Consider the following 11,270-nt stretch of genomic DNA (forward strand, 5'->3'; position numbering starts at 1 on the left):
AATGTAAAAATAAATAAGAAAAAAAATGTTTTAAAGCATCCCCGCGCAGCAAAGAAAAAGCATACGGAAGTCACGCCTGCATATGTAAATGGTGTTCAAATCACACATGCGAGGGTATTGCCGCGATAGTCAGTGAGAGCAATAATTCAAGCACTAGACCTCCTCTGTAACTAAACTGGTAACTGTAAAAAAAAAAAAAAAAATTAAAGCGTTGCATATGGAGATTTTGGAGGTACAGTACCGTAGTTTGTCGCCATTCCACGAGTGTGAAATTATAAAGCGTGACATGTTCGGTATCCATTTACTTGGCTAACATCTTTCACATGCAAAAAAAAAAAAAAAATTGGGCCAACTTTACTTTTAATTCACAAAAGTATTTTTTCTCCCAAAAAGTTGCGTTTAAAACACTGCTGCACAAATACTGTGTGACATAAAATATTGCAACAAACGCCATTTTGTTCTCTAGATTCTCTGCTTTATCAAAAAGAAAAAAAAAAAAAGTTGGGGGGTTCCAAGTAATTTCTAGCAAAAAAAAATATGGATTTTAACTTGTAAACACCAAATGTCAGAAATAGGCTTAGTCATGAAGGGGTTAAACTGCATAGCGGGTTCTTTACTGTAAGAGCGGTTAGGTTGTGTTCAGCGGGGGAGCATCGATTATTTTAAACACTATTAGATAAGCGCCTGAATGACCACAACATACAGGAATATACAATGTAATACTGACTAATCACAAAGGTTGTACTTGAGGGGGTTTTTTTTTCAGCCTCGCCTACTATGAGATGTGCCGTCCCTGCCAGTAATCTCAGAACACCAATACTGTGTGCTTGGAGCAGGCGCTGTGTCATGAATTGTACCTTGTTTCAGGCATTTTTGAAGCTCCCCACAAGTGGCTCTTGGACAACTTCTGAATTACTTTCACTCCTGTCATAAATCTTGCAAGGAGCACCTGGCTGTGGTCAGTTTATGGCAGTGGTTCTCAACCTGGGGGTCAAATGATAATTTGCCAGGGGTCACCTAAATCCTGGGCTGTTCCTGAAGCTTGCACCACTCTCCCAGCCTTCTTGCGCCTGCTCAGCTGGGCTGTTCCTGGAGCACTCAGCCTCTTCACAGCCGCCCATTCAGTTCATGACATGGGTTGGGGGGGGGGGGGGCAGAGACTAGAGGTCCACTGACTGGTGAGGATTGTGAGGGGCTGGAGGAGACCCTATCTCCTGATTTCAGCATAGGTGTCACTGCTACAAGACCCCACTACAGTTCTTAAATCAGCAGATGACCTTGATCAAGAGCACCCACGTTGGCTGATCAGAACTCCCCCCCCCCCCCCCCCTCAGCATTGCCACTCATCCCATTCCCCCTCCACCAAGAAATAAGAGAAGGAATTAAAATAGAGAATACATGGAAGGGAGAGGGGGAGGAAGAAAGAAAAGGAGAAAAAAAAAAAAAAAAAGAAATTGGGATATAGAGAGATAAAAGGGAAAAAGGAGAACAAAGAAAGAGCGATACATCCTAAAATGTAAGAGGGGGGGTTTTCCTTGCGCTAGGAGAATGAATATAAATGAATTTCAAATGGATAAGTGAATAAATAAATAGTGAGTAATTCCAGCAGCAACGCTAAACATGTGATATACACGCAAAAAGTAAAAAGAAAAAAGATGAGTTGCGCTAGGAGTCGCAACTTAATGCGAAAATAATATAAATAAATAAATGCATAAATGAATAAAGTGCTAGTGCAAAAAATAGCAAAAAAAAGGGATGATGCCCAAACAGTCATGGGAAAAACCTTTCGGGGTAATTACAACAATCTGCTATTTGGGACCAAACGCTTAAAAAACTTTGTTAGTCCATTAGAATTGCATACTAATCAATTGTTAGGCAGTCCAAAATGAGAGGGGAAATCAACAGCAGAACCCCAAAACATATGAATGTCCAAATAGATGGGCAAAAAACAGTTGCAGAGTAATAAAATGATCCAAATATTGAACAGCCTCTGGTCTCTGGTCAGAAGAAACATATATTCCCACCGAGAGGTAAGTAAGGGTGTGCTCTTACCAGATCCACGATCATAAAAAGCGTGTCGATCCACTCAGGTCATGGAGAAAACTCGGTCACAGCTGACAGGCAGAATATCCTCTCCAATGTGTTTAACGGCTCCACGTCCATCCGGCGAACCAGGGGAAGAAATAGGCTCAGAATGTGAAGTACCGTCAAATATTTATTAAAAATTGTGCAACATATACACAGCGGTACATATAATTTAAAATTGCCGGCTAAAACAAGCAAACAGATACAAATAAAAAACGTGCGCCCGTGCATCCGGGGTCACGTAAAACGCAATGACGTTCGGTGCGTGGCTCCGCCCTGATCGATTTCACCACAGATGGCGTTGTCAAAGGGCACGGGCGACGCACTGAACGTCAGCCTTATATGCCTACAGAGCAGGCAACCAAGCCTCTCTCTCAGCTAGCAGCCTCCAATCAGGAACGGCCGCAGGATCAATGAACCCGGAAGGGGAGGATCTGAATGACCCGGAACTTCCTACCAGTAAGACCGCCCTTGACATAGATAGGACTATCCTATGTCAGCAGGGTAAGGTCCTACCTCATGAGGATATTCTCAATGGTCAGCAGACATCCCACCATTCATTTCATATAAATGTTTTAGTTAAAGAGTCACTGTCTGTCACATCGTATGTTCTTACTATACATAAACAGATAACGCCATATTAACCTAAAAACGGGTAAATTCATGTCACCACTTTATAGCATCTATTAAAAACGCCAGAAAGATAGCAGCATGAACATTATACCCAAATTAATATCATATCAGCCAAAACAGGGATTTTAATATCTGAAAGAGAAATCGCAGTTGGCTGACATCTGTATTCTCCCTATACATTAAAATCATAAAGGTCAAAACATAAAAAATCTAAAAATTAATAAATCTAATATATCACATTGAGAGCCCTCTAGTGGTTGATAAAAAAATTACATTGCCATTTAACCAGCATCTGTGAGTATTACAGGTAGGTAAATCCCTATTGGAGACAAGAACAATCCCCAGAAGGGTAACCTACCTCCCCAAGGGGTCCCACACGGATCTTAAAGGCAAAAAATTAAACCGATAATCGTATACTATCCTCATCTTTAGTATCAAATTTCAATAGTATACAATCCTCAGATGGACCCAGAAAATTGGAGTGGCAAGAAAGGGGGGAAGAAAATGAATAGTTCAGCAAGAGATCACTAAGAATTGTCTAAAAAGGCATTGACCTCTATGTCCACATTCAAACCCTGCGGTTTAAGACATTTCATGCGATATATCCAACTCATCTCGAGTTTTGATATCGCTATCCTTTTTGATCCACCTCTCCAGTGGGGTTTGAGGATGTCAATGGCAATAAAGGAAGTGCCACTAGGATCCCTGGCATGCACCTCCCTATAATGCCGAGAAACAGAATGTTCTCTAAATCCTCTCCTTATGTTCCCAATGTGTTCATTGACCCTTACCTGGAACTTTCTTACAGTACGTCCAACGTACTGTAACCCACATGGGCAGATAAGTAAATAAACTACATGGGTCATAGAGCATGTAATAAAAGATTTGATGTTAAACACTTGTGAGGTGCTATTTGAAATGAAATTCAAGGTCTTGCGTTCTTTAATGGCATTGATTTTACATACCGCACATTTTTGGCATTTATGGTAGCCAATTATATTTTGAAAGAACATGGGTTTATTTAATGGTGGATCCACGACTCCTGGAGCCAGAGAATCCCTTAATGAGGGGACCCCTCTAAAGACTACCCGAGGTTGTTCTGGTAACGCAGGGCCAAGGATAGCATCCTCTTTGATGAGATGCCAATGTTTCTTAACCAGTTTTTTAATTAGATAGTGCTGATTTGAATAACTAGTGATGAAAGGAGATATGTATTGATTATTTTCCTCACTAGAAACGCATTTATCCTGCAACAACACATTTCTATCGATAATTTTAGCTTCTCGCGTTTGTTTAAAGAGGTCTGTTTCCTGATACCCTTTATTTAAAAATCTTGCAGTTAACATTTTGGCTTGTTCATCGAAGTCTTCCATCTTGCTGCAATTGCGTCTAAGCCTCAAGTATTGGCTCTTAGGAACCGAATCCAGCCAGGCCTTATGGTGACAGCTGTCACGGGGAATAAAGGAGTTGCGATCTGTTGATTTAAAGTATGTGGACGTCACAAATTGACCGTCCTCCACCCTTATTTCCAGATCTAAAAAATTGATCTTCTCCTGATCTGCCTCATACTTAAATTCAATCCCCCTATTGTTGGTATTGAGACAATCCATAAAGTCAACCAGAGACTCCCTGGATCCTCTCCATAGGAGGAGGACGTCGTCTATGTATCTAGCCCACAAGACCAATTCTGGTCTGCGGTCAGCATAGACGACATCCTCCTCCCATTTCTGGGGTTCTGCTGTTGATTTCCCCTCTCATTTTGGACTGCCTAACAATTGATTAGTATGCAATTCTAATGGACTAACAAAGTTTTTTAAGCGTTTGGTCCCAAATAGCAGATTGTTGTAATTACCCCGAAAGGTTTTTCCCATGACTGTTTGGGCATCATCCCTTTTTTTTGCTATTTTTTGCACTAGCACTTTATTCATTTATTTATTTATGCATTTATTTATTTATATTATTTTCGCATTAAGTTGCGACTCCTAGCGCAACTCATCTTTTTTCTTTTTACTTTTTGCGTGTATATCACATGTTTAGCGTTGCTGCTGGAATTACTCACTATTTATTTATTCACTTATCCATTTGAAATTCATTTATATTCATTCTCCTAGCGCAAGGAAAACCCCCCCTCTTTCCTTTACTTGTCTTTTTGATATATTTTTTCCTTGCTGCTTGGTTTTTTTTGTTCACTGTGTGCAAACATGGATGTGTTCGAATATCGGTCCTCACGCACCATTGTCAAAGATGGCGTGTTTGAGATCAACAAAGAACCAGATAATGATCTTGGTGGCCTATTCATGAGATTAAAGAATCTTATGGTTGCTGAATTGCATACTCAGTGGGATATTGCTATGTTAGACCAATATGTAGCTGACTCCATGGTTCCAAGGAGCTTAAGATGGGAGGTCAGCCCCCAAAAAGGTGAATTGGAATTGGCTGAATGGTTCCAATATTTTAATGAGGCGGGCGTAAAATTTTTGCAGTTTTTGGCTCAGCGCAAGAAGTGCAAATTAACACGCTTGGATGATGAAATTAAACTCATTAAGGTTAAACTTGGGCCCCTGACTGATAGTGTGGAGTATAAGGAGCGATCCTTAGTTCTTAAAAAACTGTTGGAAAAGGAGGAAACTGAACAAAAGAATAAGAAAAGAAAAAAGTTTAACAGAGATATAGCAGATTATAAATCAGGTTTGGTTTTTGACTGGCAGAGCAAAATCCAAGAAAACGAGAGTAATTCACTGGACATGGATACAGCTCCTCCACCCAATCAAAATATGGGTGCTGTAGCTGCTTCCAGCTCAACTCCTCATACACCTAATAGACCTATCCTTCGCCCAAGAAGGGTCTCCTATAAATCACCGGGGAGGGAGAGATCGTCTCAGTTATCTCAACCTCCAAAACCCAGGGATGTACAGAATAAAGGTCCTTCTGCTAAATCTCCAGGTTGGAGAAATAAAATTAAAGTACGGAAACCAGAAACCCCTCGTCGGGAAGTAAGAGATTTTGGGAGACCTTCTTGGAGACCCCAGGAAGGAGCCAGATATGATTATCCTATTCCAGTGAGCAACCGTTTCCAACCTTTACAGGAATTTCGATCCTTCGGGGGACCCTATCAACAGTTGGGTGCCTCCGGTGGATGGAATAGAGATGATAGGTCATCTTCTTATTACTATCCTTCAATGCCTCCTACCTCCTTCTACCCCTCTAGACCTGTTAACCAATATGACCCTTATTACCAACAAGACCAATGGAGAGATCGAGAACCGAATCAATATCAGGATTTTCCCAGGTCCAATCAAGACCAACTAAGAAGGGTAGACAGAAAAGAGGAAGTAGAGGGGGGAAAAAAGCAAAGAATAAAAAGAAAGAGAACACAATAGGTCAGGGGATCTTCAATCTCAGCACTGTCACGCTGACCTCAGAGGAGGTTACTCTCCTCGATAAAGGATTGAAGTTTGCCCCACCTAAAACACTAAATAAATTTGAGACGCATATGGACGTACATAAATTTTCTAGGAAATTAAGTATGAAAAGGTTTTTTCTTTCTAAACCTGCCATAGCGTCCACTAACATCAATACAGATGTGGAAATTCAACATTCCAATCTTTCGAATGCCTCTTTGTTCAACCCCCCTGGAGGTATGGCACCTAACATCAAGGTTTTTAGGGATGTACTTTTGAGGGATCTCGAAAAAATTGATGTTAGGAAAACCAAACTCAATAAACCCCTGCAGGCTGGTTTTGACCAACTTTGCGAAGAAAAAAGTATTGTGATCCGCCCCGCTGATAAAGGGGGCGGAATTGTGATACTTAATAAGTCTGATTACCTCGAGGTACTTGGTAATATAGTTGGAGATAGGGATACCTATTTACCACTCCCCAAGGACCCCAGACCATCGTATAGGAAAGTCTTGACTGGAATAGTAAAGAAAGGTTATACTTCTGGAGTTCTCAATAAAAAAGAAAAAGCTTTTTTGGTTCCAGCTTCTTCAAGGATCCCAGTGATATACTACCTGCCCAAGATCCATAAAGATCCGGTCCACCCTCCGATAATTAGTGGAATAGATTCCATCTCTTCTAGGGCAGGTAAGTATATCGATGGGTTCCTTCAGCCGTTGGTTAGGGCCTTACCGGCCTTTATCCGCGACAGTAAACATGTGATTAATATAATGAACAACATCCCACATGAGGAAGGTTTATGGTTGGTTACAGCAGACGTCACGTCTCTGTACACCATCATACCCCACGATTGGGGAATTTCATCTGTGAAATATTTTTTGGAAAGGGATTCTGCTCTGCTGGAGATCCAGCAAAGATTCATTATGGATCTTTTACAGTTTGCAACCACTCACAATTTTTTTTGGTTCGGTGGCAAATACTTCCTACAAAAGAGGGGGGTCGCTATGGGGGCTAAATTTGCCCCTAGCCTGGCCAACCTCTTTATGGGGAAATGGGAGGAGGATGTCGTCTATGCTGACCGCAGACCAGAATTGGTCTTGTGGGCTAGATACATAGACGACGTCCTCCTCCTATGGAGAGGATCCAGGGAGTCTCTGGTTGACTTTATGGATTGTCTCAATACCAACAATAGGGGGATTGAATTTAAGTATGAGGCAGATCAGGAGAAGATCAATTTTTTAGATCTGGAAATAAGGGTGGAGGACGGTCAATTTGTGACGTCCACATACTTTAAATCAACAGATCGCAACTCCTTTATTCCCCGTGACAGCTGTCACCATAAGGCCTGGCTGGATTCGGTTCCTAAGAGCCAATACTTGAGGCTTAGACGCAATTGCAGCAAGATGGAAGACTTCGATGAACAAGCCAAAATGTTAACTGCAAGATTTTTAAATAAAGGGTATCAGGAAACAGACCTCTTTAAACAAACGCGAGAAGCTAAAATTATCGATAGAAATGTGTTGTTGCAGGATAAATGCGTTTCTAGTGAGGAAAATAATCAATACATATCTCCTTTCATCACTAGTTATTCAAATCAGCACTATCTAATTAAAAAACTGGTTAAGAAACATTGGCATCTCATCAAAGAGGATGCTATCCTTGGCCCTGCGTTACCAGAACAACCTCGGGTAGTCTTTAGAGGGGTCCCCTCATTAAGGGATTCTCTGGCTCCAGGAGTCGTGGATCCACCATTGAATAAACCCATGTTCTTTCAAAATATAATTGGCTACCATAAATGCCAAAAATGTGCGGTATGTAAAATCAATGCCATTAAAGAACGCAAGACCTTGAATTTCATTTCAAATAGCACCTCACAAGTGTTTAACATCAAATCTTTTATTACATGCTCTATGACCCATGTAGTTTATTTACTTATCTGCCCATGTGGGTTACAGTACGTTGGACGTACTGTAAGAAAGTTCCAGGTAAGGGTCAATGAACACATTGGGAACATAAGGAGAGGATTTAGAGAACATTCTGTTTCTCGGCATTATAGGGAGGTGCATGCCAGGGATCCTAGTGGCACTTCCTTTATTGCCATTGACATCCTCAAACCCCACTGGAGAGGTGGATCAAAAAGGATAGCGATATCAAAACTCGAGATGAGTTGGATATATCGCATGAAATGTCTTAAACCGCAGGGTTTGAATGTGGACATAGAGGTCAATGCCTTTTTAGACAATTCTTAGTGATCTCTTGCTGAACTATTCATTTTCTTCCCCCCTTTCTTGCCACTCCAATTTTCTGGGTCCATCTGAGGATTGTATACTATTGAAATTTGATACTAAAGATGAGGATAGTATACGATTATCGGTTTAATTTTTTGCCTTTAAGATCCGTGTGGGACCCCTTGGGGAGGTAGGTTACCCTTCTGGGGATTGTTCTTGTCTCCAATAGGGATTTACCTACCTGTAATACTCACAGATGCTGGTTAAATGGCAATGTAATTTTTTTATCAACCACTAGAGGGCTCTCAATGTGATATATTAGATTTATTAATTTTTAGATTTTTTATGTTTTGACCTTTATGATTTTAATGTATAGGGAGAATACAGATGTCAGCCAACTGCGATTTCTCTTTCAGATATTAAAATCCCTGTTTTGGCTGATATATATTAATTTGGGTATAATGTTCATGCTGCTATCTTTCTGGCGTTTTTAATAGATGCTATAAAGTGGTGACATGAATTTACCCGTTTTTAGGTTAATATGGCGTTATCTGTTTATGTATAGTAAGAACATACGATGTGACAGACAGTGACTCTTTAACTAAAACATTTATATGAAATGAATGGTGGGATGTCTGCTGACCATTGAGAATATCCTCATGAGGTAGGACCTTACCCTGCTGACATAGGATAGTCCTATCTATGTCAAGGGCGGTCTTACTGGTAGGAAGTTCCGGGTCATTCAGATCCTCCCCTTCCGGGTTCATTGATCCTGCGGCCGTTCCTGATTGGAGGCTGCTAGCTGAGAGAGAGGCTTGGTTGCCTGCTCTGTAGGCATATAAGGCTGACGTTCAGTGCGTCGCCCGTGCCCTTTGACAACGCCATCTGTGGTGAAATCGATCAGGGCGGAGCCACGCACCGAACGTCATTGCGTTTTACGTGACCCCGGATGCACGGGCGCACGTTTTTTATTTGTATCTGTTTGCTTGTTTTAGCCGGCAATTTTAAATTATATGTACCGCTGTGTATATGTTGCACAATTTTTAATAAATATTTGACGGTACTTCACATTCTGAGCCTATTTCTTCCCCTGGTTCGCCGGATGGACGTGGAGCCGTTAAACACATTGGAGAGGATATTCTGCCTGTCAGCTGTGACCGAGTTTTCTCCATGACCTGAGTGGATCGACACGCTTTTTATGATCGTGGATCTGGTAAGAGCACACCCTTACTTACCTCTCGGTGGGAATATATGTTTCTTCTGACCAGAGACCAGAGGCTGTTCAATATTTGGATCATTTTATTACTCTGCAACTGTTTTTTGCCCATCTATTTGGACATTCATATGTTTTGGGGTTCTGCTGTTGATTTCCCCTCTCATTTTGGACTGCCTAACAATTGATTAGTATGCAATTCTAATGGACTAACAAAGTTTTTTAAGCGTTTGGTCCCAAATAGCAGATTGTTGTAATTACCCCGAAAGGTTTTTCCCATGACTGTTTGGGCATCATCCCTTTTTTTTTGCACTAGCACTTTATTCATTTATTCATTTATGCATTTATTTATTTATATTATTTTCGCATTAAGTTGCGACTCCTAGCGCAACTCATCTTTTTTCTTTTTACATCCTAAAATGTACCATATGAGGTTTTAATACTGTACGAGTGGAAGGGACTCAGGGAGCGCTAAATTTCCATGGGTTAGGAGCACAAATGACTTGTCTTGAGTGCCCACGCTACAAAAATAATTTTACTGTTAGGGGTCCCCACAACTTGGGAAATTTTATCAAGGGGTCACGGCACTAAAAGGTTGAGAACCACTGGTTTATGGTCTTTCTACTTATGGATTATAGGCCCCAACAGTGCACACTGGAACATTCGGAAGTTTAGAAAACCTTATGTAACTGAAGCCATCAGAATGTTTTGCAACAATAAGGTTGCAAAGGTCTTGAGAGCCCTTTGCTTTTACCCATGTTTCTTGTGTGAACACCTTGGTAATGAAACACTTTTATATGTCATCAGTTAAGACTGAACCAGCTCATATGAATTTGCACTGACAAGGAGCAGGTTTTCCAATTACTGATCGATTTTAGCTGGCGTTTTGACTTTCCATGCTTTTTGCACCTCACTTTCTTCATGTGTTCAATATTTTCTGAATGTCATTCATTACACAACTTAAATTTCTGACCTGGTTTTGTTTTTTCTATGGATTCGATGAGTTACTGATGTAGTTGAAAAAAAAGTGAGAATATATTTTACCCACAGTAAAAACTGCCAATAAAAGGCTTAGCAGTTTATATTTACTAAAATTGCATTTCCATGTTCTGTGGGAGACCTGATGGGAAAAGCATGAAAAGAAAAACCGACTGGTAGAGTTATCTGCAGTCAAGTGGCAAGGTCCAGCACAAGTGCTAAGGGAAAAAAAACCTTAGGCAAGCCAACTGACCAGGGAACACAGGCACACCACAACCTAGTCTGAGGGGGCCCAGAGCCAAGGGAAACTTACTCCTGGATGGAGTGAACAAAAACGGACGAGGGGCTCCGGTTTGCGTTTCTTGTTGAAGGCAGAGCCAATCTCAAATCTTTCAAAGATGATTTTGAAAAGCTAAAATTGAAGCTATTTTTGGGGTCCACAGCCATTTCCAAAACATGCAGTTTATGCAAGTTTAAATTTTATGGTTAATATTTTCCAAATATAATTGTCTGAATGTTAACAGACCACTTAACAAGCAGTGACTTTATGGAGACTATCCGTACACCCAGCATCTGCCATCAGTACCATGGAGCTTTGACCCCAAAAGGCAGGAAGTAGAGTACATCTCTTAAGGATGGCCCTGCAGTTGCCCCAGATTCAAGGAGTCCAGTGAGTTGATCAATCAAATTCACAGGAGCCCTGTAAGTAGCACTGTTGTGTACAAGAGATTTAGG

The sequence above is a fragment of the Rana temporaria genome, chromosome 12 (genome assembly GCF_905171775.1).
Source record: "Rana temporaria chromosome 12, aRanTem1.1, whole genome shotgun sequence".
In the NCBI taxonomy this organism is placed as follows: Eukaryota; Metazoa; Chordata; class Amphibia; order Anura; family Ranidae; genus Rana; species Rana temporaria.